This window comes from Anomalospiza imberbis, chromosome 36 (genome assembly GCF_031753505.1).
Source record: "Anomalospiza imberbis isolate Cuckoo-Finch-1a 21T00152 chromosome 36, ASM3175350v1, whole genome shotgun sequence".
NCBI classification, from domain to species: domain Eukaryota; kingdom Metazoa; phylum Chordata; class Aves; order Passeriformes; family Viduidae; genus Anomalospiza; species Anomalospiza imberbis.
This window is the reverse complement of record NC_089716.1, coordinates 920,251-946,205: the sequence shown is the minus strand read 5'-3', so window position 1 is coordinate 946,205 and position 25,955 is coordinate 920,251. Positions and strand designations below refer to the sequence as shown.

General features: G+C 54.5%; 1 pseudogene; it reads left to right on the top strand.

Moving 5' to 3' along the window:
• Positions 1-25,955, top strand: part of LOC137464098 (uncharacterized) — a 1,364,046-nt pseudogene that overhangs the window by 425,700 nt on the left and 912,391 nt on the right.

Below are 25,955 nucleotides of genomic sequence, written 5' to 3'. Positions count from 1 at the left end.
GGTCTCCGGTCTCACTGCTTTCCACACGCAAAGCAAGCAGAATCCTCGCCTGGTTTGGCTTGGCAGGGGCCTTTCGAGGTCATCTGCACCTGGGGCCCCACAGCGAGCAGGGCCATCTTCAAGCAGCTCAGGTGGCTCAGAGCCCTGCCTGACCTGAGCTTGGATGTTTCCAGGGAGGAGGCACCTCCCACATCTCTGGGCACCTTCTGTCAGTGCTTCCCCACTCTCCTGCTAAAAAAATTCTGCCTCAGATCTCATCTGAGTCTGCTTCCCTCTCCTGAGTTTCAGACCATTTCCCTTTGTCCTGTTGCAACAGAGCCTGTGAGGAAGTTGACTCTGGAAAGTAACGGTTCATTTCTTTCTTTTTTCTCCTTTGGGCAGCACCCATTTTTATCATCAGCCAAGCCTCTCTCCAGCCTGACCCCTCTGATCACTGCAGCAAAGCAACTGAGGCAGCAGCGGAGGAAATGAAGCACTGGAGGACAGCCTTTAGTCACAGTAGTTAGTTAGGACAGCTAGTTAGTTATGGTAGTTAGCAGTGCTAGTTAGTTATGGTAGTTAGCAGTGCTAGTTGGTTAAGGTAGTTAGGACAGCCTGTTTATTACAGTTCTTATGACAGCCTGTTTGTTATGGCAGTTTTTTGAATAAAAACTCTCTTAAACCTCAACTCCCTTGACGTGTCCCTTCCTTCTCCCTGTGTGACTCAGCTGCCCGGAGCAATGTGAGGGGAGAGCGGGCCCAGCCTCGCCCAGAGCTGAGCCCCAGCAGAGCCCTGGCAGAGCCCAGAGCAGCCTCGGCATCTGCAGAGTCAGCCTGGAAGGAGGCGCTTGGAGCCTTCTCGGCTGCACTCGACTCTTGGTTACAAACTGTGGGTGGTGGAAAATGCCACCGGCTCTGCAAGAGGGCAGAAGGGGCCCGGGGAAGGCCCAAGTGCTCCGAGCAAGGGAAAAACCTGCCCTGGGTTTGTTATAAAGAACTATGTAGTTGGTGGCTTTTGCTATTTTGTCTTGACTTCTGCAACTTATTCCTAATCACAACGATTTTGATACAGTACAGTTTGTAATGACTTTTAACTACTTTTGCTGTAGTATAATTTGTCAGCATTTTGTGGCCAGTGCCCTGGCCCCTGTGTCGCTCAAATCCTCAGAACATCATTCATGGATGATATTTTAGTTTGTGGACAGTGTGAAAAACATACATTATAGTTTTGGCTTTTGCAAAGTATTGAAGTGGATGCTACGTGTTGTGCATTCGAATGTTACCTTTTGCAGAAGTAGCTGCAGTTGTGAAATAATAACTAATGCTTTTATTTTTGTAACTAACTGACAAGAATAACTCAGAGATATTTGTGAAAGAGGTAATGTTGATTTAAAGTACTTGTGGAAGTAGCTAAAATCGTCTGCATGGCCAGATAACATTTAAGGAACGGGTGTGATGAGGACCCCTGCCGCTGACCCTTCGACTGTCAATAACTGTCGCCTGCTGATGTGGAAACCCAGGGCTCTGGGAATATTTCTCTGTCTGCTCTGGGGTGTCCTGACCCCCAGGGGAGCACTGACTTTGACCCTCGTTCATGGAGAAAACTTCTAAAGCCTCAAGGTAAACTAGAAACCACAAAAGTGTGAAAGAGATTGTAGAGATTGTAGAGAGTAGTGTAGTATTTCACATGGGTGAGACATTTAGGTTTTAGGATTTTTAGTATGTTATAGATGGGTTCAAGATGGAGGATATAGGGTGTTGTCTTGAGTTCCCTTCTTCTTTGTTCTTCCTCTTTCTTCTTGCCTTTAGGTGGTATCTTGTAATTGGGTAGAAAAATCCACATGAAAAATCCGGGTCTTTAGGGCTCAGTTATTGGGTTAGAAAGGAAAATAATTTAGGTGTTCCTACTTAATTGGGTAGCTTAGTTTTTGATTAGACTCAAAATGCCTTATAACAAGAGATTGTTGGCCATTTTTGTGCTGTTTTTCCTGCTTGCAGAGTCTGGTGCAGACAGTGTGCTGAAGTTTTGATAAGGTAACAATAAACAGAAGCTGAAGACCAAAGAAGTCCAATGCGTCTCTCCTTCCTGACACAGAACTGCTCCAGGAGGGTCTCCCCTGCCAGGGGAGCCCCCAGGGAGTTGCCCAACTTGGGGCCGGCAGACTCACAGCTGAAACCAGGGATCAGGGGGCTGTTGTGAGGAAGTGACACAAAACCCTCAGAACAACAATCCACGATTCCTGCACGTACTCTAGAAAGGCGGCTTGGGGCTCAAACCAACTTCAAGAGTTCCTGGAACAAGTAAATGAGTTCAAAGAAATGTTTGAATATGTATAACCTTTATCAATATGTTTTTGAACAATACAACGGAAAAAGTAGATGAGTTGCTATGGTTAACCAGTGTGCCTCTGGCCATCGCCAGGAACCCAGAGCTGTTATTGATTTGTCTCTAATTATGCCTTCTTAAAGTTTTAAAAATTCTAAAGCATGAGGCTCATTTCTCACCAAACCCAAAGTACTCACCCCTTGCTTTCTTGCAAGCCATTGCCAATCCTCAATTTCATCTGGATGGAGGAGAATGACGCTGCAATGAAAACAAGGAAAAGGAAGATGCACTGGTGTGGAGGCCCAGGAGCCTACCATCAGAATCTCAGTCCCTCAGCTGTGGAGGACTGGTCCCAAACAAGAATAGATTTCAAGGTTATGGGGAGAAGCTTGCTTCTCCCATAGATCTTTGCAGGCACATGCTGATTTCTGTAAAGTTATGTTACCCCATTGGCCCGTTGGCCTAATTACCCCAGTTCAACCCCTGTCACCTATTTTGGTTAGTCCCTAGAATGTTCTCCTCTCTCTGTCCCTCCACTGGCCCAAGCTGACTGCATTTCTCTGCCTCTGTTTCCCTATTAGCTGACACGACCCTTAACCCCTCCTTTGCACCATTTTCCCCCATATCCATTGGACCCTGACCCTCAGCTCCACCCTCACTACCCCATATAAAAACCCCCTGTGCCCTCAGCTTGCAGCCTGTCTTTGTCCCTGGTCCCTGTTCAGCTGTGTGCCCTGTTCCTGTTCCAATAAACCAGTTTGCTGGAGATCCTACAAAGACCCATCCTGCCTACTTTGTCACCTTTATAAAGTCGCCGTGAGCTTCGGGCTCATCAGTGCCGGACGCTCCAAGGGCCTCGGTAGTGCCAGGACGCTACAGACTGGGACAGCCAGGCAGGTGAGGAGGAAGTCACTGCCCCTTTGCCCCTCTCTCCTGCTCCATCTCCCAGCCCAGCATCACCCCTGGCTGCAGGACAACCTCGCTGCTGACGCCGTCCTGCCAGGGATGGATTGAGGGGATCTCCTTCCCCTTCCCTCTGGCACGGAGGCAAATCCCATCTTCTTCTCTGCCCTGCTTCCTCTCCTCATTCTCTCCTTCATCCATCTACGTCTTTTCCCATTTCCTTCCTCCCTCGTTCCTTCTTCTTCCTTCCTCTCCTGCCTTTTCCTTTTCCCTTCTCCCCGTTTCTAACTCTCCTTGTCCTTCCTGCCCCAGTCGCTGAGCTGTGGACAGAGACCAGGGAGAACAAATCCCTGCCACAGAACCTCGTGGAAGAGGCCATTTGGAATGGCTCCACGGCACAGGAATGCAACGGGGAGGAAAAGCCCCAGAGATCCCACACGAGGAGGGGCTGCAAACCCAGCCCGGGGAGCTGTGAGGAGGTAAAACTCTCCCTGTGCTGGGAAGGGTGTGGGGAATGTGAGAAGAGCTTCAGGCAGAGCTCAGCCTATTCCTGGTGCCTCCTAAAACGGCGGTGCTGGATGCAGAGATCCATGGGGCTGCAGAGATTCCCCTGCAGATCCATGGGGATGCAGAGATCTCCCTGCATATCCATGGGTGTAATATATAATTTAAAATAAATTCGTGCTCAGGACTAAAAAAAATACAGTATCTTTTTAAATGGAATCAAGTGACAGAAAGAACAATATATACAAGATGAATTCCTGTCTCAAAGGATGGTTACTCTGAAGGATTATTCCATCTAGAAGATAAGCATTGAACTGATAAGATGAATATTCATAGCCAGAACAAGATATTCGAGAGGATTGCCATCTAACGAGATTTCAGCAGAGTATTCCGGGAAAAACTCTGCACAAGAAAACATGCATTAATATGTGGAAAGGGGCAAGACCGGCAAGAGGGAACAGGAAGACACCCCAGGAATCCTACTACGTCTGAAAGCAATAAAAATAAAACCCTATGGAATCAGTACCTTGTGAATTGCCAGAGGTACGGGGCTGTATAGCCTGAAACCAGCTCCGATCGCCTGGCTCGGCGCTGTTTTGCTTGTGGCTTTTCCAATTTTTATTTGACTTGATATAATAAATTCCTCTAATTATTAAATTGACAGATTCATTTATAACAATGGAGCTGCAGGGATCCCCCTGTAGATCCATGGGGATGCAGAGATCCCCCTGCAGATCCATGGGGATGCAGAGATCCCCCTGCAGCCCCTGGAGGAGCCAGGCTGGAGCACGGGGATGCCTGAGAGGAGGCTGTGACCCCGTGGACAGAGGGGCCCCCGCTGGAGCAGCCTGTCCTGGAAGGAGTGACCCCGTGGCACAGTGACCCATGCTGCAGCACTTGGAGGGGGGCTGTGCCCCAGGGGATGGACTCCGGTTGGAGAAGTTCCTGGAGAAGTCTCCGGTGGGAGAGACCGCAGGCTGCAGCAGGGGAACGACTCCTGTCCCTGGGCAGAGGGAGAAGCCACGGGGGATGAACTGAGCACGGCCCCATTCCCTGTCTCCTGCACTGCCGGGGGAGGAGGTGCAGCTGGAAGGAGGGAGGCGTGGGGAAAGTTGCATTCAAGGCTCTTCATTGACTTCTCATTGTCCTGTTCTTGTCAGAACCCAGAATGTCCCTTGGACACTCTTGGATGTTCCGGGCCCAGGTCAGAAGCATTTCAGACCCTGGCATGCAGCCGGAAACCCCTGTGGCTTTGAATCTGACCCATGGAACAATTTACCAACCTTGCAGGAAGAACAAGAAATCACACAAGTTTAGATATTATAGTAGAAGTAGTCACAACGTGAAAGGAAGAACTTTTGAGTGCTGTACAGGGGGGTTTTAGGCCTTGTACAGAGGGGTCTGAGTTTTGTACATGGGGGTCAGAAGTTCTAAGATGAAGGGACTTGGGCGTGCCCTGTCCTCCTTCTTTCTCCTTCCTAACCTCCATGTTCATGGTGATGTTGGCACTCACAGATTGGTTTAGAGTAGAAAGTCACCATTCAATATAGGTGATAGGCATTGGGGTAAAACCATAAACATTTAACACGTCATGGATGATATAAAAGATGGCACCAGCCCCCTGGGAGTCAGTGTGTGCCTTTGTCTGACCTGCTGAATGGACCGCAGCAGTTCAGGAAGAAAATCTTTTAGATAACACACAATAAACTACCTTGAGACCGGACGACTGAAGACTACTGAGTCTTTCTTTGAAGGCACGGGTTGGAGGAGAGACTTTTCCATCTTTCAGGGCCACCCCAATCTGGGGGTGAGCCCTGACACACAGTTTGTAACCAAGAGTCGGGTGCAGCCGAGAAGGCTCCAAGCGCCTCCTTCCAGGCTGACTCTGCAGATGCCGAGGCTGCTCTGGGCTCTGCCAGGGCTCTGCTGGGGCTCAGCTCTGGGCGAGGCTGGGCCCGCTCTCCCCTCACATTGCTCCAGGCAGCTGAGTCACACAGGGAGAAGGAAGGGACACGTCAAGGGAGTTGAGGTTTAAGAGAGTTTTTATTCAAAAAACGGCCATAACAAACAGGCTGTCATAAGAACCGTAACAAACAGGCTGTCCTAACTACCTTAACCAACTAGCACTGCTAACTACCATAACTAACTGCCACTGCTAACTACCATAACTAACTAGCTGTCCTAACTAACTACTGTGACTAGAAGCTGTCCTCCAGTCCTTCATCTCCTCCGCTGCTGCCTCAGTTGCTTTGCTGTGGTGATCAGAGGGGTCAGGCTGGAGAGAGGCTTGGCTGATGATAAAAATGGGTGCTGCCCAAAGGAGAAAAAAGAAAGAAATGAACCGTTACTTTCCAGAGTCAACTTCCTCACAGGCTCTGTTGCAACAGGACAAAGGGAAATGGTCTGAAACTCAGGAGAGGGAAGCAGACTCAGATGAGATCTGAGGCAGAATTTTTTTAGCAGGAGAGTGGGGAAGCACTGACAGAAGGTGCCCAGAGATGTGGGAGGTGCCTCCTCCCTGGAAACATCCAAGCTCAGGTCAGGCAGGGCTCTGAGCCACCTGAGCTGCTTGAAGATGGCCCTGCTCGCTGTGGGGCCCCAGGTGCAGATGACCTCGAAAGGCCCCTGCCAAGCCAAACCAGGCGAGGATTCTGCTTGCTTTGCGTGTGGAAAGCAGTGAGACCGGAGACCATCGGAGGGGGCCCCACAAGAAAACCCCTCCCTGGCGCTGCTGCTTCCCCTGCAGCCGCTTGGCATTCACCTGCAGCAGCTCCTGGGCAGACCAGCGCCGCTCCTCGTCCGGCTCCAGGCTGCACTCGAGGAAGTCCCGCAGCAGAGCCGACAGGCGCCTGGGCTCCTGCAGCTGCGGGGTCCCGTTCTGCCGGATCAGAGCGCGAGCCTGCAGGAAAAGCAAACTCAGCACTCTGCCAGCTTCCTTCCCACCCACAAGTGCTCACATCGACCCCGGCTTCCCAGCCCCAGCTCCAGGGGCACTTTCCTCCCTGGCAGAGATGCTGCTCACAGCTCATTTTTCTATGCCAACCAAAAAACCCAAACCCTGGTGCTGCCACAGCCTTTTAAAGAGCTGGTGCACTTGCTTCACATTTTCAGGTCATCCTCACAGCCAGAAGAACTGCAACAACGTAAATCCCAAAGCAAATTGTGTCTGGAGACTGCAGAATATGTGTCTGTGTTGAGACTCCAGTCCTCTGGGAATTCCCTTCCCCATGTGCAGAAACCTCCAGCTGCTGCTCCCAGTGCAGGGTCACCCTGTGCTCACAGGCCTCTGCAACCACGGGAGAATTGGCCTCTTACCATGGCCCTCGTTTCCTTGAAGTAAGGAGGTTCTCCTTCCACCATCTCGATGGTCACAATTCCGAAGGACCAGATGTCCACCTTGGGGCCGTAAGGAGAACTGGTGACAACTTCTGGGGCCATCCAGTGAGCAGTGCCCACCCTGGAGCTGCGCTGGTCCTGCTCAGGGCTGAGCTGAGCGCTGAGGCCAAAATCAGCTGAGGACAGAAACAAACACTGTCAAAGGCAGCTGGAATGAGGAAACCAAGCACAAAGACTCCCCGCTCTCAGTCTGAGAATGCAGCAGTGAAGTCAGCTGGAAAAGTCCTCAGGGCTGTAGCCAAGGAAAGATGGAACTGAACTGGACCCTTAAAGAAACCCTCAGCATTCATGCAGTTGCTTTTACTGATTCCCTTGGAGCTTTAGATTCCAACTCCTGTCCCCTCTGGGAGGGCCATTCCCAGAGCAAAGGCACCCCTGACAGCCTGCTCCTCTCCTGAGCTCTCTGCAGGGGCAGCCACTCTCAGCTGGCAGCAGGGGCCAGGCAGTGCCCCCAGCAGCCCTTGTGGGGCTCTGGCCGTCACTGGGAAGCAGCCCCACAGCCGCACCCCGGGAGCGCCGTGCCTGGCCAGGAACACCCACCCAGCTTGACAGAGCCATCCATGCCCAGAAGGATGTTGGAGCTCTTCAGATCTCTGTGGATCACCCGGTTCGAATGGAGGAAATCCAGGCCCTGCAGACACTGAGAGAGAACAAGAAACACGAGGGTAAAAACCAATGGCCGGAATATATCACACAAGAAAGGACAGTTTAGAATTCTGCCAGCAGCGACTTTGCTCTGACAGGCCAGGAGTGCAGTGCAGACAAGCTCCAGGCAAACGGTTCAAGGCAAAGCTGAGAACAGCACATCAAATCCAAAACAGACAGAGAGTGCCACAACAGCAGGAAAGAGAACAAGAACAGAGGAGAAGTGCAGTGCTGCTGGCAGGCCGTTCACTGCAGGGGCTCTTTCTTCTCCAGCTCATAAAAACAACAGAGAAACAAAGCCCTGAGCCTGCAGCCACTCCTGCTCTCACGCCCTCTTGGGAAGGACCATCGTGTCCAAGGCATGGCAGTCACAGGCAAGATCCCTCACCTCCTGACTGACGGCTGCCATCTCTCCTTCAGCCATGCGTGTCTGTCTGACAACGTCCTGCAAAGTTCCTCCATCCATGTATTCCATCACCAGCCAGAGATCTCCATCAACAAGGAAGCTGGAAGAGGAAAGCAGTGGCATGGAGACCAATGTGCAGTGCTCAATTCCCCCATGGAAAAGCCTGGAGTGGAGTTTTGTTGCCAGGTCACTTGTCAATGAGGACAGAATCCGATGGAGAGACATTCCTGCCAGGCTGCACAGCCCTTGGGATCTGCACAGTCTAAAGGAGGAGACCCCTGTGAGAAAGGAGAGGCCTGAGATGGCAAGCAGGTGAAAAATGCAGTTTAGCAAAGGCCCAGATCAATGTGGAACCACAACACTGGCCCCCAGCTGGTTCAGCTTCTGAACTCATCAGTTCCACCCTTCCCTGCAGAACAAGGCAACACAGCTCCCAGGGTTATCCAGGGGAGGAGGCCGGGCAGCTCTTGGGACAAAAGGGGTCAGAAAACCTTTCAGAAAGTCCCTTCAGAAACAGGCAAGGCCAGTGACAAATGGGCAAACGAGGCATTTCTGGGAACAAGAACCTGGTCTTCCTGGCATCTGCAGCAATGGGAAAGGGCTGGGAAGAAGAAGCCAAGGGAAATAATTTCTGCTGTGGTTTACCAGCACTTGTTGTAAGACACAGAAAACAGGGTCAGCTTGAAGGAAAAACCAAACCAAAGCAACAAAAGCACACGGAGGGAGCGAACTGCCAGGCTGTTGTTTTGGGAGGATACGGCTGGGTCAGGCATTTTCAAAACAGGCTACAGACTACGGATGCCAGGAAAGGTTTAGGCAGGGCCCGGGCACGGGATAAGGCCTGAAGCACTCACCTGTCCAAAGAGCTGACAATGTTGGGGTTCTTCTTGTTCTTCAGGAGCAGGAGCTCATTCACAGCTCGTTCCCTGTTCTGCCCTCTCAGACTCATTTTCTTTATGGCCACCTGAAGGGACATTGCAGACCTTTAACTGGAGGAGTCTGTGACAGGAGGCCGCAGCAAACACAGAGCGAGTCTTTTTGGGGCGACGGAGCCGGGCTGTGCCCAACTGCCTTGGGATGGGACACCAGAGCTCAGCAAGTGCCATTCCCACAGCCCATTGCTCTGCTCGCTGGGGGCTGCTTACAGGACACATGGCCAGAGACATTTGGCCTTGCAAGCTCTGCAGAAATGGCCCCTCAGCTGTCAGCCTCCAAGCTCCAACCACATTCTCTGCACCTACAGTCTTCTCAAATGGCCTCAACACTCTCATTATTGTTCAAACACATTCTGCAAGCAGGAGGTAATTCTGGTTCTGTGCAAACAGAGCAAAACAGCCGGGAACCCTTTAGCAGTTCTATGGGATTGGGTCATGATTTCAGATGCAACTGCTCTGGTTGGGATTGCACAACAAAGCAAACACACACATCCATTGCTCAGGTGATCCCTGTCACAGGCTGTCACTGATCCCAGAGCCAAACACAACTGCAGGGTTTAGGAGAGAGCTTTGCTCTGGACATCCATCTTCTCATTTCTCTCCCTCTCTCTCTGTGAACAGCTGCAGTGGAACTAAAACCCCAAACTGAGCCCAAGCAGGATCTCTCCCTCATTAGGCCTTGAGGTACCCTTTGAAGATGAAAGGCAGGATGGAAAAACTGCTAAATAGTGTTCCTGTCTGAGGCTGGGGTGAAGATAAATTGGGCCTCAGTCTCCAGCACTGATGCATTCCCACTTTTAGATATGAAGACCAAGCCAGCGTGTCCTGCTCTGACAGACACCGCTGCCCTCCTTGCATTCCTTTGGGCACTTCAGAAGGACCAAGCCTGTCCCAGCTGTGCTCTGCAGGCTGACACGGCTCTGCCTGCAGAGGAGCAGCCTGTGCAGGAAAGCTCTGCTGGCCCCCAAAGCTGCAGCCACAGCTCCCAGCAGAGGGGAGAGCCCTGGAGAGCTGCCAGACGTGCTGGGCGTGTTGACACTGACCTCTCCTCCAGTGGCCCTGTCGAGTCCTTTCGAAACGGTTCCAAAAGCCCTGGAGACAAAACAGCAGAGAAGAAAGAAGCAGCGCTTTAGGCCCTGGCAGTGAAAGCCAGCCCAGACAGGAGATCTCTGCTGCCTGCAGCGTTCACAAACACCTGGGGGCATCGACCCTTCCAACAACAGCGCAGCAGCCACCAGCCCTCTGCCATGCAAGGTGTGCCAGAGAAAACTGGGACCCAACACCAAGGAATTGGGCTGGAGCAAATCCCAAATGTCCATGCTGCACTGCTTTACTTCAAAACCTGAAGTGAGCAATGGGTGTCTAAAGAACTGGAAAAGAATGCATTCCATCCTTTTCCATTTCCTGCCTAAGACCTGCAGGATCCACAAGGGCCCTGCCATCAGGCAGGTGATGCATTTTCCCCCAGAGTGCATCAGCTCTGTGTCTGTTACTGAATGTCTGGGCTCTACTACCTGTGCTAGAATAGAGCACTTATTAGTTCATCTCTGGTTTCTGTTTCTAAACCATTAGGTTGATAATCCTGACCGGAGGATATTTTTGGAAGCAAAATATTTGAAAGAAATCTCCTTGAGAACTGTTTTCTGACAGTCACCAGATGGTGAGTGGCTCTTTTAGGCAATCCAGTTCCAGGGACAGAAGATCTTCCAGGTCCTGCTCCTTGCTGCAGGCAGGACACTGCCAGCCTCAGGGGCCTTTGACGGTGCCTTCTGAGCACAGGTATCAATTCTGATCAGGACTGAGGGACAGCAGGATGGCGCCCCAGTGTCTGGAGGTGTTTGGAGCTCTCCTGACTTCTCACTTGATCCTGCACCAGCACAAGACCTGGGCCTGCTTGTGCAGAAGTAACTGCCGTGCACTTACCCTTGGCCAATCTGCTCCACTTCCAGGTATTTCTCGGCAGGCTCTGCCAGGCTCACGGTGTTCCCTGAAAGAAACCACGTGGAAGACGCTCCCTCCCAGAGAGAGACCCCGCCTTGCAGCAGAGCCAGAATGCAGCCCCCCTCCCTGGGGCCGTCAGCCCCTTGGTCTCAGCTGGGGAAGGACAAGAAATGACCCTGGCACATTCAGCTGCAGAGCAGCACTGGGTGCAGCTGATGCCGAGACACACACACAGCACCCTGCTCTGGCACACAGGAACAGAGCAGACGTACTCAGCTGCATCAGGCACCACTCCCCTCTCCCCTCTGGCTGCAGGGCTGTGCTGCTGTCAGAATGTTCAGCCCAGGATCCCACAGCCGAGGGAGGTTCAGTGTCCTCTTCCCAAGCACAGGGAGCTTCTCTGTCCTCTTCCCAAAACGCTGCAGGTTCGCCATCATCTCTCCAAGCCAGGGGACGTTCACTGTCCGCTTCCCATGCTGGGAGAAGTTCACCCTCCTCTTCCCAAGACACAGGATGTCCTCTGTCCTCCTCCCACGCCGGGAGATGTCCACTGTTCTTGTCCCACACCGCGGGAGCCTCGCCGTTGTGTTCCCACAGCGCGGGATGTTCGCCCTCATCTCCCAGAGCAGCGGGAAGTTCATTGTCATCTCCCGGCACTGAGGGATGTTCACCATCGTCCCCCGGAACAGCAGGAAGCTCACTGCTGCCTTCCTCCTCTTTGGCCTCCTCTTTGGAAGCAGAGGGAGCCAGAGGAGGTGCTGGTGCTGCTTTTGTGCCCTGTGGACAGACGGCAGCGTGAGGGATGGGAAGTTCTGTCTCAGTTATCACCTTATTTACCCTCAGCTGCACATCCAGCTGCACTAAGCAGAAATTGGGTTCGGAGCTGTTCAAACTAACAATGGGCTAAAGTCCACATTGCCCCTTATTGTTGGGAATTCTATATTCCACCATGGCTTGAGCCTGCAAGCAATGCTCTGCCTGCAAAACCAGACCTGCAGCTCTTCAAAAGCTCTTCAGCAGAAAAGGAGAAAACTCCCAGGGATCCCTTTGCTGCTGCAAGGACACTGGCAGGAACTTTCCTTCAGCTCCCAGGATGGCACATGGCTGCCACATGCCGAGCTCACAACTTGCTGCACAATTCCAAACACCAAAGGTTCCTTTCCCACTCACCGAAGGAGGAGCTGCACGGGATCCACTCATGAGGTGCCCTGCAACGGGAGAGGGAACGTGAACCAGATGCTGTCAGGAAAAAAACTGCCTGTGGTGGGAAATGCCCCGGAGCAAGGCAACCCCGAGAGAGCATTTTGCTTTCACAGCGTCCCTCCAGGAGCCACAGTCCCTTCACACAGCAAGAGAACAGCACAAAATACTGGGCTGGGTCAGCTCTTGGCTGGACAGGCAGTTCCAGGCTCTGCTGCCACAGACTCCCCGCTTGAGGGAACAGAACCCCCCAGGGCTCATTGCAAATGCTGAGCACACCCCGCTGGCTGCAGACACCCCCTTTTCCAGCTGCAGCTGCTGCCAGGAGCTCTCCCAAAGCAATGGTGTCTTCATGGCAATTTGGTTACAAAGTCAGCTCAGGCCCAGAGGAAGAACAGCAAGCACACAGCAAGCCCAAAGCCACAGCACCGAGGGAAAACCTCGACTTACGTGCCAAGTGGGTTAAAAAATACCCCGCATACGCCACAGAGTACAGCGTGCAAACTGCAGCAGCCACGTGCTGGATCATTTTGGCTGCGCTGCACACGTCTGCAGACTGTAGCCCTGCAAGCACAGAAGGACACCCGTCAGGGCTGGGCTGGCTGCTGAGAATGCCTCGGGCAGGAGGATCCTCCGGCAACGAGCAGTGCCCAGAGCCACACTGGACACTGAGGCCTCCGTGTGCCACAGCAACGGGAACACCTCGGGGACGTGGCAGTGCTCCTGTGACATCACAGCAGCAGCTCACGCAGAAACCGCCTGCAAGGTTCTCCTGTGTCACAAAGGAGCACAAAGAGCCCTCCCAGGGCACAGCCTGTTGCCCAAAGGATCCAGGAGGAGCTCTGAAAATGCAGCAAACAAGGACACCCCATAGCCCAGCCTGAACACTGAGGAGGAACAAGGACGGCACCAAAGCAGAGCAAACATGACCTTTAGTCACTGACACTTCTGGCTAAAACCAGCAAGCCGTGTTCCATCTGGGATCTTTGTTCTCGTTCTAAAAACAAGCAAGGTTCTCCACTCTAAATATAGAGAAGGCAGGAACTGGGCAGGAGGTGGGATGAGGAAGGAGGAGGAGGAGGGAGAGAGGAAGAAGAGGAGCAGGAAGAGGAGGAGCAGGAGCAGGAAAAGGAGGAGAAACAGGAGGTTCCAGTGCCCCCTGTTGCCGCAGCACCCTTGGCCCTGGGACCATCGCCCCCAGCTCATCCTGCAGGTGAGAGGGGAGGAGGAGCTCATCCCAAATCTGTCGGGGGGTCCCTGAGAGGGTTTTTTTATTGGGGTGTGTTTGGAGCTTGCAGATTGTGGAATTGAGCCCCAAATATCGTCTGGGAGGCCCACATAAACCCTCTGAGGATTTTTTCTTTCTCTGTGTGTGTGTGTAGGTTTGGATCTTGCAGGACCCCAGAGCTGAGCCACTTGGGGGGATCTTTGGGCGTCCACGTGGCCATTGCCCAGGGCCACCAGGGGGAGGACATTGGTCCTGGGAACCCCCGGGGGAGCAGAGAAGGGGCAACCCCTGGGACCCCCGGAGTGGGGGGAGCAGAGAGGGGCGATCCTGGAGCTGGGGGAACCCCGGCTGGCTGGAAAGGGGGGGAGCCTGGAGAGGAGGGACCCCTGGGACCCCTGGGACCTCAAAGTAGATCATCAGGGGAGAAGGGACCCCATGGACCCCCAAAAGCCCCTGGATCATCCCTAAGCAGGAGGGCGGAGAAGGGGGATCCCCTGGAACCACTGGACCCCCATCATCCCAAGGAAGGGAAACCTCTGGAACGCCAAAAGTGGAGAGATCCGAGATCGGGAAGTCCTGGGAGAGTTGTTTTGGGCTGAACCTTGATATAGTGGAGATTTCCATGGACACAAGACTCCTGCTGAGTTCTAGGGATGGACTTGGGCAGTGAGGAGCCTCTATTCCAAGGTGCTCCCACCTTGGTTTTCCCCAAAACAGGATTTGTCATTCCCAGGGTGTGGCTGGATGGAGGAGGAGGAAAAGCCCCGGAGATCCTGCAGGAGGAGAGGCTGCAAATCCAGCCCAGGGAGCTGCAGGGAGGAAAGAGCTCCCCGCCCTGAGCCAGGAAGGTGGCCAGAGATCCAGCCGGAGCTCGGAGCTGGTGGAGAAGCCTCATGGCAGGGAGAAACCTCACACGTGCTTGGAATGTGGGCAGGGTTTCAGCTGCAGCTCCACCCTGATGGAACACCAGAACACCCACACTGGGGAGAGGCCCTGTGAGTGTGGGGAGTGTGGGGAGAGCTTCAGTGGGACCTCTGACCTCACCGAGCACCACAGGATCCACACTGGAGAACGGCCCTATGAGTGCTTGGAATGTCAGAAGAGCTTCAGGTGGAATTCAGAGATCGTCACTCACCAGCACTTCCACACCAGGGAGAGGCCCTGTGAGTGCCCCGAGTGCAGGAAGAGCTTCGTGCGCTGCTCCAGCTCCATCCCCCATGGGAGGATCCACGTTGGATGATCCCCAGTGAGCCCCGTTGGGCAGAGCCCTGGTGACCCCGTTCTGGGTGATCCCGGTTGGGTGTGGGGAAGGTGTTGGAGAGATTTCTTTCCCCTCTCCTTGTCCTGGTGTGATTTGGTTGGTAATAAATTCCCTCCCTGTGCCCGGGCCGGGTCTGTTGTGCCCGTGCCGGATTTGCTGAGGGATCTCTCCCGCTCCTTGTCCCCAGGCAGGAACCCTCGGTTCCATTTTCTGTCCCTGTGCGGCTGCGGGGGGCAGGGACAGAGCGGCTCTGGGGGGTGCCTGGCATGGGGCCAGCGTCACCCCTCGCCACGGGCACCCCTGAGACCCCGCGCAGCCGGGCACACATTTCTGGGCACAGCTGAGCTCCCAGCTGCGCAGCGCCCCAAGGCTCCCCGTGCCTGGAAAAGCCCCAGCCGGGGCTGCAGCGTCCCGGAACCGCTCAGCCAATCCAAACGCAGCCAAAACGCGCTGCAGCCAATGGGAGCGCGAGGAGTTGAGGAGTCATCGGTTGTGCGGCAGAGCCTCGGCAATCGGTGCCCAAAAGTGCTCGGAGCCAATGAGAGCGCGCGGCGCTGCTGAGCCCGCGCTGCTCCGGACTGGTGCTGCCAGCGCAGCGCGGCCGCTCTGGGGCTGGTGCTCCCTGGGCGGCGCTGGCCATGGGGCGAGTGGCGGCAGCTGGGGCCGTACTGGTGGCACTGGTGGTGCTGGGAGCCCCCCCGGCTGCGGGCGCGGAGCTCTCGGGAGAGCGGGGGGGGCGGGAGGCGGTGGGACAGGGGGGAGAATGGGGAAAAGGGGGCGGTGGGAGCCCGAAATTGCAGGGGCAGGAGGAGGAGGGGACCCCGAAAGGAAGAGCGGGAGGGGCTGAGGGTTGGGGGCAGGTGAGGAAGGGGTGGGAGAGGGTGGGAAAGTGGGGAAAAGGGGAGGGTAGGACCCCAAAACTGAGCGGGAAGTGGGGCTGGGAATTGTTAGAACAGGGTGGGAAAGGGTGGGAAAGTGGAGAATGGGATCCGAAAAGTGAGTTGGGAAAAGGTTGGAGGTGGAAGGGGAGAGGATGTGGAAGGGCAAATGGGGGAAGGGTGGAAAAGCGGAAGTGGCAGTGTCGCCCTGATTTCTTAGGATTTTCTAAAGTCTTCTGAATTTACATTCTTGTAGAGAACTTTCTCATGCAACTTTCTGTAAACAACCTATTGTTTTGCATTCTTTCATAGAGGTGGAGAAATTTGATAGACTGGTAGTTTGTCCAGTGTCATTGGAGAGGTGGCACGTTCACCCTCCAATCCACTGGCACCTTTTGAGAACTATAAATGATTGGAGTCAGAAAAAATAAATTAGTCTCTTCATGGTGACCAAAGCTGTGGTGCGTCGTTTTTCCTTTTTCCTTTTGTCCTCTGGTGACATCTAGTGGCCGCCGGCGTGTACTACAGCTTAGGTCGGGTGAGAGTGAGCTTACCCCCCCCCCGATCTGTGGCGTTTTGCCTGCTGTGTTAGTGATGGAAACCTCTATCGGTTTCGGGATGGAATCTCTGATGTTGGATCTCTGGAGGAATGGCCTGGAGAGGAATCGTGTTTCCGTCTCCTGGAGTGATTTTGAAAGGCTGTTTCTGTGGGCAAGGCAGCAGGGGTTCTTTTCTGACTTTAGGGAGGTGATGTCCCGGGAAGTGTTGTCTCAGTTGGGGGTCAGTCTCATGGACGCCCTGTTTGATAACTGCTCTGTGGACGTTGGACCATTGCTGGTGCAATGGAAAATAGTGGACGCGGCTTGGCCGGGATCTGAATTTGGTAGCTCTCGGAGCTCTTTGGGGGAACCGTCTGTCTCGGACGTGGACGACGGGGACTTTGAGTTTATGCAGGATGCGGGTGCTTCCCCTTCTCCCCGAGACAATGAGCTGGCAGGTGGTTCCTCCTCTGAGGTGGATCGGGCTCCCAGCCCGCTGGCCTTAAGCGAGCTGTCGGTGGAGCCGGCTCGGCCGCCTCGCCCCGCTCCGCGTTGCAGGCGCAGTGAGCCGGTGGGGCCGGCCGGGCCGCCTCGCCCTGCCCCGCGCCGCAGATGTAGTGAGTCGGGGGAGAAATCGCCCTCTCTTTGTGCCTTCCCAGCGCTCGGGGGCGAAGAGGGGCCTGTGGATCAGTCCTCGCCTCTGATTGCGTCTGATTCGGTGACAACACTTTGTCCAAATTGCGGTGTTTCTACGACATATCCCCTGGGGGCAGCGAGAGCGGGTTCGCCCGTTTCCATCTCGGGCTCGTCTTCTGGGGGAAGGTCGTCTCCCATGCCTGAGCCTGCGCAGCCTGCTGGGCGTGCGGCGGCAGTGGGAGCCGCCGGAGGCGGGGCGCTGGTCGCTGTTCCTTCGGGCCCCGGCCCAGCGGGCGGGCAGCCCGCCCCGCTCCGCCCGGCGGGGGCGGTGCCCGCTGCGCGGCTGCGCGGCACGGGTGCGACGCTCCTTGGGGCCGTGCCGGACTCCCTTGTGTCGGCCCGTGATAACGTGACTCCGAGCGCCGCGTCTCTCTCTGTGCCCCATCCCTCCCCCGCGCCGGGGGCGGGGGGCGCCGCGCCGGGTCTGCGTTCCGCGCCGCAGCCTGTGTCCGCCGCGGTGCCCTCTGCCAGCGCTGCGGCGGACGGCACCGCCGAGCTGCCGGCTGGTTCTTCGGCTCCGCCTTCCCCGCCTGCCGCGGGGGCTGAGGTTGCGGTACAGCGGGGCGCTGAGGTGTTTAGCTTTAGCGCGACTGCTGACGCGGCCGGCGGGAGGCCGGTGGGTTCCCGTGGCCGCGGATCCTCTCCATCGGCCCTGTGGACCCTCCCCCCCTGCCAGGTGACCGTGCGTCCCAAGGACCACGGGCGGTTTTGGCAGGAGGTCCTAGATAAGGCTGAGGAGATGTGCGACTCTTCCTCCTCGCAGCGCCTGCAGGATCGTGGGGGAGGCTCCTCTGGCTCTGCTGATGCTGCGGGGAGCGTGGTGTCAAGTGATGCTGCACTGCCTCGCAGTCAGGCGGCTGCCGTTGTCCCTGTGGAGCCCACGGGACGGGACGCGGCGGGTGATGCGACCTTGACAAGGGGTCCCCAGGCTTTCCCTGTGCTTAGGGGTGTTACTCACAACACACATCAACCTTTACCGTTTAAGACACTGAAGGAAGTCCGTGATACCGTTGCCCAGCATGGTGTTGGTTCTGCTGAAGTTATGCAGACACTTCGCATGCTTGTTGCTGAGATGCTGACGCCTTCCGACATCCGTTCTGTGGCACATGCTCTTTTGACCCTGTGCAGTTTGACGTTTTTGAGGACAAGTGGGCTCGTTTGGTAGCCAGCGCAGTGCAAAAGAATGCTACGCGGGGGCCACAGGATCCCAGGAGTGCGGTTGGCACTGATATGTTGCTGGGCACAGGCAATTATGTTGATCCTCAGGGGCAAGCTGGATATGATCCCCTTGTGCTTGACCAGTGCCAGACGCTAGGCTTGGCAGCACTGGTTCAGACCCTGGAAATGGCTGCTCCTCTGCAGCCGTTTGCAACCATTGTCCAAGGGGTAGATGAGCCTTTCATGAAATTTGCAGGGAGACTGACTGCCTCTGTGGAGAGGCAGTTAGCAGATTCTGAGGCGAGGAGAATTGTGCTTGCGAACCTGGCCAGGAGGAACTGTAACGCAGACTGTAGGAGAGTCATAGGGGCTCTTCCTGGTACGGCTACTGTCTCGCAGATGGTAGAGGCCTGTGCAGACCTCAGCCCCTCGGTTCAAAGGACGGCTGCCCGGACTACTGTTGCGCAGCCGATTTGGGCAGTGCCGCAGGGTTGGCAACAACAGCGGGGGGACTGCTCGGGCCAGCACCAAACAGGGAAAGAAAGTGCAGAAGGGAAAATTTCCCATGTTCTTGTGTGGCCGGTGTGGAAGGCCCGACCATATGTCATACGCCTGTAAGGCAACTGTTCATGTTAATGGCCAGGCGCTGCCGGGCCCAGGAAACGGGAAGCGGAGCGCGAAGGGGAAGCGCGCCCAGACACAAGTTCCTCTCCAGACCCCGGAGCCCATGGAGGTTTGCTCAGCCAGCTTGCAGCCAGCACCCGTGGATCAGCAGGTGTGGATGTCTGCACAGCAGCAACAGTTGTGTTAGAATCTAGTCAAATACACAAGGTTCCTCTGGATGCTTTTGGTCCTTTGGGTGAAGGCATGAGTGCTTTCCTTATGGGAAGGTCTAGTGCCACCCTTCAGGGCATCATTGTGCACCTAGGTCTCATTGATGCGGACTTCACAGGGCAGATTTGTGCAATGGTTTCCACACCCACCCCCCCAGTCACGATCCCGAAAGGGACACGGCTTGTTCAACTTGTACCTTTTAAGTCTTCTATTCGCAGGACAGCTGGCCGGTCGCGTGGAGTCAGCGGTTTTGGGTCTACTGGGCCGCCTCAAATTCACTGGACCGCTGTCCTGACCAAAGACCATCCCGAGATGTCATGTACTCTGTCCATCCCCGGTGCAACCCCATCGGAGATTCACCTCCGCGGGCTTCTCAATAGTGGCGCTGACGTCACAGTTCTCTCCCTTGCCACCTGGCCTCCGGACTGGCCTCTGAGTCCCGTGGAGACATCCGTCGCAGGACTGGGGGGGACGGCACGATGTTACGTGAGCCAGCGGTCTGTGCTGATCACAAACCCAGAGGGACAGACGGCCTGGGTTAGGCCACATGTTACTTCTACTCCTGCTAACCTCTGGGGAAGGGATGTTCTGTCTGCATGGGGGGTGCGCATCGGGACGGGTTTTTGATGGGGGCCACTGCGACGAAGGGCGCAGAGTGTCCCACGCCTCCTATACGGTGGCTGGTGGACACACCTGTTTGGGAGAACCAGTGGCCCCTCCCTCACAATAAATTGAGCGCCCTTCGGGATTTGATGCAGGAGCAGTTGGACCAGGGTCATCTGGAGCCTTCTACCGGTCCCTGGAACACTCCTGTTTTCTGCATCAAGAAGAAATCTGGGAAATGGAGGTTGTTACAAGACCTCCGAAAGGTCAATGCCGTGATGGAAAGTATGGGAACTTTGCAGGTAGGCATGCCATCGCCTACCATGCTTCCTGCAGATTGGCCAATCTTCATCGTGGATTTGAAGGATTGTTTCTTTACAATTCCTTTGCATCCCAATGACAGACCAAAATTTGCCTTTTCGGTGCCAGCAATCGACAATGCTGAGCCCGCACAGCGATATCAATGGAGGGTCTTGCCCCAGGGGATGCGTAATTCCCCTGCCATATGTCAATGGTATGTGGCTCGTGCCTTGTCTGGAGTTCGCAAGAAGTTTCCTGGTGCACGTCTGTATCATTATATGGACGACATTTTGGTGGCTGCTTCTACCCAGGATGAGCTGCTGAGGATTCAGCCTCGGTTGCTCGATGCTTTGCATGAGCATGGACTGCAGGTGGCTCCAGAAAAGGTTCAGCGACAACCTCCTTGGAAGTATTTGGGGGTCAAAATTCTGGAACGGACAATCCAACACCAGGAGGTGCAATTTGTGCATTCAGTGAAGACACTGAAGGATGCCCAGAAGTTGATGGGTGTCATCACTTGGTTACGTCCGTACCTGGGACTAACCGACGCACAGCTGTCTCCTCTGTATGATTTGTTGAAAGGAGACTCTGATCTAAAGTCACCTCGCACGTTGACCCCTGAGGCATGTCGGGTGCTGGAGGAGGCTCAGCGGGCTGTTTCTGCCCGCCAAGTTTATCGCATTGATTTCTCCGTTGATGTCACTGAATTCGTTATCCAGATTCGCATCCCACAGGTATCATTGGCCAGTGGAGTGACAAATGGTCTGATCCTTTGCACATCTTGGAATGGGTTTTCCTGCCCCATCGGCCACAGAAGACGGCAACTGAATTGGCTGAGTTGCTTGCTCGCTTAATAATCAAATGCCGGCAACGGTGTTTGCAACTGATGGGCGCAGATCCCGCAAAGATCATACTCCCAGTATCCTGGGAGGATTTTGACTGGAGCCTTGCACATAGCGTATCCCTGCAATGTGCTCTGGTAAACTTTTCAGGGCAGATCAATTATCATCTGCCCAGCCACAAGCTACTGCAGGTGGCGAAATCCACACAAATTTCTTTGCGGCCCAAAAATAGTCAGGAACCCGTGCAAGGGCCCCACTGTCTTTACTGATGGCTCGGGGAAGACTGGAAAGGCCATTGCTACCTGGCAGGATGGATCTGAATGGCAGGTTCTGGGAGGTCATCAGGATGGATCAGCCCAATTGGTTGAATTAAGGGCTGCTGTTATGGCATTTGAGAGATTTTCCCAGGGACCTTTCAATTTGGTCACGGATTCCGCCTATGTGGCTGACATTGCACAGCGATTGGGTCATTCAGTGTTGAAGGAGGTCAGTAATCCTGCCTTGTTTCATTTACTGAAGACATTGTGGTGTGCCATTCAGGCCCGGGTTCATCCATTTTATGTTTTGCATGTGAGGAGTCACACCAACTTGCCAGGATTTGTGGCAGAAGGTAACGCGAGGGCTGACAGGTTGGCTAACCCGGCGTGGGTAGCACCTCAGCCTGATACACTCGCGCAGGCCAAGGCATCACACGGGTTTTTCCATCAGAACGCACATACCTTGCAGAAGCAGTTTCAGCTGACGCCAACGGAGGCTCGGGACATTGTCGAGTCCTGTGACGACTGCCATGTGCTTGCTCCACCTTTACCAGCAGGGGTAAACCCCAGAGGCCTTAGGGCTTTGGAGCTTTGGCAGACTGATGTCACCCAGATTGCCGAGTTTGGCCGGCTTAAGTATGTGCATGTCACGGTGGACACGTTCTCTTCTGCAATGTGGGCTTCTGCTCACACTGGAGAGAAAGCCCGCGATGTCATTGCCCACTGGCGGCAGACTTTTGCCGTCCTGGGGGTACCTTCTGCTGTGAAAACCGACAATGGTCCTGCTTGCGCATCGCAAAAGGTGCAGCAGTTCCTGCAGCTGTGGGGTGTGTCACACAAGTTTGGTATCCCTCATTCTCCAACTGGTCAAGCTATTGTAGAACGCGCTCATGGTACCCTGAAGCGGGTTCTTCAAAAACAGAAAAGGGGAATGCAGGGTGAAACCCCGCACAGTCGGTTGGAAAAAGCATTGTACACCATCAATCATCTTACAGTGCAACAGAACTCAAATAACCCTGTCATTTTGAACCATCATTTTTCATTGCAGGCTGCAGACGAGGCACATCAGCCTTGAGCAAAGGTTCGAGTGCGGAATTTAGTCACCAAACAGTGGGAAGGTCCTTATGACCTTATCGCTTCGGGGCGCGGGTATGCTTGTGTGTCCACAGATACTGGGGCACGATGGGTACCTTCAAAGTGTGTTCGCCCTGACCTGCGACCACAGAGACAGAATCCGGCCGACGGGCAACATGGAAACCGTGACCAACCTGAAAGGCATCAAGTGGGTGAATCGCTGAGTGATGACTTGGATGCAGACAACACGAGTGATCACTCTGATGATTCCTCCATGAATGGACACTGAACACTGTTCATTTTTCTTTTTCCATTTTCTTTTTTTAAACTGAGAAGGGTGAGATGTCGCCCTGATTTCTTAGGATTTTCTAAAGCCTTCTGAATTTACATTCTTGTAGAGAACTTTCTCATGCAACTTTCTGTAAACAACCTATTGTTTTGCATTCTTTCATAGAGGTGGAGAAATTTGATACACTGGTAGTTTGTCCAGTGTCGTTGGAGAGGTGGCACGTTCACCCTCCAATCCACTGGCACCTTTTGAGAACTATAAATGATTGGAGTCAGAAAAAATAAATTAGTCTCTTCATGGTGACCAAAGCTGTGGTGCGTCATTTTTCCTCGTGTCCTCAGGTGACATCCCAGTACTCCCATCATCCCAGTTCCCCCTTATCCCAGTTCCCCATTATCCCACTCTCCCAGTTATCCCAGTTCCCCATTATCCCAGTTATCCCAGTCCCACATTATCCCTCTCTCCCAGTTATCCCAGTACTCCCATTATCCCAGTTATCCCAGTTCCCCATTATCCCACTCTCCCAGTTATCCCATTATCCCAGTTATCCCAGTTCCCCATTATCCCACTCTCCCAGTTATCCCAGTACTCCCATTATCCCAGTTCCCCATTATCCCAGTTATCCCAGTTTCCCTAACCCACTCTCCCATTATCCCAGTTCCCCATTATCCCAGTTCCCCCCATTATCCCAATTCCCCATTGTCCCAGTTCCCCAGTTATCCCAGTTCCCCCCATTATCCCAGTACTCCCATTATCTCAGTTCCCCCCATTATCCCAGTTATCCCAGTTCCCCCAATTATCCCAGTTCCCCATTATCCCACTCTCCCAGTTATCCCAGTTTCTCCCCCATTATCCCAGCTCCCCATTATCCCACTCTCCCAGTTACCCCAGTTTCTCCCCCATTTTCCCAGTTTCCCCATTATCCCGTGCTCCCCAGTTATCCCAGTTCCCCATGATGCCTGAGAGACTGGAGAGATTATATGGAACTGGGATAAAACAGGGAATGGGATCAAATAGGGACGGGGATCCTATGGAATGGGATAAACTGGACTGGGATAAACTGGACTGGGATTATATGGAACTGGGATAAAACAGGGAATGGGATCAAATATGGACTGGAATCCTATGGACTGGGATAAACTGGACTGGGGTTATATGGAACTGGGATAAAACAGGGAATGGGATCGAATAGGGCCTGGGACCCTATGGACTGGGATAAACTGGACTGGGATAGCCCAGACTGGGATCCTATGAACTGGGATAATCTGGACTGGGATAGCCCGGACTGGGATCCTATGGACCTGAATCCTATGGACTGGGATAAACTGGACTGGGATTATATGGAACTGGGATCCTATGGACTGGGATAAAACAGGGACTGGGACCCTGTGGAATGCAATCCTATGGAGTGGGACCACCCAGACTGGGATAACATGGACTGGGATCCTACAGACTGGGACTGCACAGAGTGGGACTGCACAGACTGGGACCACATGGATCAGGACCATAGAGACTGGGATAAACAGGACTGAGATGATATGGAATGGGATCCTACAGACACGGAGCATACAAATCCCAGTACAAACTGGGATCGCATGGAAGAGGAGGGGTGAAGAAGGAGAGCGAGTAGGGCTGGAAACAGAAGGAGATGGGAAAAGGGAGGGGGAAGAGGAGGAGGAGGAGGGATGGAAGAGGAGGGATGAAGGAGGACAGGGAGGAGAGGATAGCACACAGGAGGAGGAGGAGGAGCGATGGAAGAGGAGAGATGAAGGAGGAGAAGGCGAGGGGGGGTTAGGGAGAAGGAGAAGGGGGGAAGGAAGAGGAGAATCAGGCGGGGTTAGGGAAGAGGAGGAGGGGGGGAGAAGAGGAGGGAGGGAAGGGCAGGGATGAAGGGGACATTGGGGGTCCCGGTGGCAGCTGCCGGCAGAGGCAGCCTGGAGGAGCAGAGCCCTGTGTCCCCCAGGAGCCCAAAGTGGGGAGCCCAGAGAGGGGGGAGCGCCGCCATCGTCGGGACCCTCAAGAGCCTGGAGAGGGGAGCCCGGGAGCCCAAAAAGCCCCGGCAGCCCTAAATGGGGAGAGCCAAGAGGGGGGAGCTTTTGGGATTGCTGGGACTCCCAACAGCCTGGGGAGGGCGGGCAGCGAGGAGAAGGGGGACCCCCAATCCAAGCGTGACCCCCAGCAGCTGGGACAGGGGGGAGCCCCAAACAGCAAAGGGGAGGGAGCAGGGACGGGGAACTCCTGGGAGGCTTTTTCAGGGCTGAATCTTGGTGTTTGGGAGGTTTTTATGGAGCCCAGGTGGCCAGGGACTTCTAGAGATGGACTCGGGCAGAGGGACCTTCAGACTCAAGGTGCTCATCCCTTGTTTTCCCCAGACCAGGATTTCCCATTCCCAGCCCCTGGGAGGCAGCGAGGAAGAGGAAGACCCTGTCCTTGTCCTTGCTCCCCCAGAGCAGGAGCTGAGGATGGAGAGCAGGGAGGACAAATCCCTGCAGCAGAACCTCGTGGAAGAGGCTGATTTGAGCGGCTCCACGACGCAGGAACCCAGCGAGAAGGAAAAGCCCTGGAGATGCCGCACGAGGACAGGCTGCAAACGCAGATCGCGGGGATCTGAGGAGGAAAGACCCACCCTGGGCCAGGGAGGCAGCCGGAGATCGAGACAGAGCTCGGAGCTGGTGGTCCATGAGCAGCTCCATGATGGGGAGAAGCCCCACACGTGCTCAGAGTGTGGGAAGAACTTCAGGAGGAGCTCACACCTGATCAGGCACCAGAGGATCCACACTGGGGAGAGGCCCTACGAGTGTAGGGAGTGTGGGAAGAGCTTCAGGCGGAGCTCCCACCTGATGAAGCACCAGAGGATCCACACTGGGGAGAGGCCCTACAAGTGTAGGGAGTGTGGGAAGAGCTTCAGGCGGAGCTCCCACCTGATGAAGCACCAGAGGATCCACACTGGGGAGAGGCCCTACGAGTGTTCCAAGTGTGGGAAGAGCTTCAGCCAGAGCTACAGCCTGATCAAGCACCAGAGGATCCACACTGGGAAGAGGCCCTACGAGTGTTCCAAGTGTGGGAAGAGGTTTCAGACCAGCTCCCATCTCCTCACGCACTATCTGGTTCACACAGAGGAGAGGCCCTTCTGCTGCCCTGACTGCGGGAAGGGATTCAGGCAGAAGTCCCACCTCATCAGACACCAGCGCATCCACACCGGGGAGGGGCTCTACGAGTGTCCCCAGTGTGGGAAGAGCTTCCCCAGCAGCTCTACCTTGACCAAACACCAACGGAGCCACCGGTAATGGAAGCGCTGCGAGTGCCCCAATGTGAGGAGAGCTAAACTCCATCCCCCACTGGAGGACCCACATTGGGCACAGCCCTGGTGACCCACATTCCCTGTGATCCACGTTGGGAACACACCCGGCTGCTTCTCCTTTCCTATTGACCTTAATTTTTTTCTCTTCTCAATTTAACTGCACTCCAAAAGCCAAGAGGCATCGATCTTTCCCCTCAAAACCACTCACATGCCACTGAAAACCACTGAATTTTAACCCATAAAGGCTCAATCCCACCTCAATTTGCTTGTTCCCACCTCAAAAATCTCAATCCCACCCAAAACTCACTCGATTCCACAACCTCCAGAGTGAGATGGGGTTGGGAGGAGATTAGGAGAAGTGGGATCCCAGTTTGGAGTGGTGACATGGGGACTGTGTGGGGATGGGTGGCTGGGATGTATTTGATGGCAAATAAAACTTTCAGACTTACTGATTTCTTTG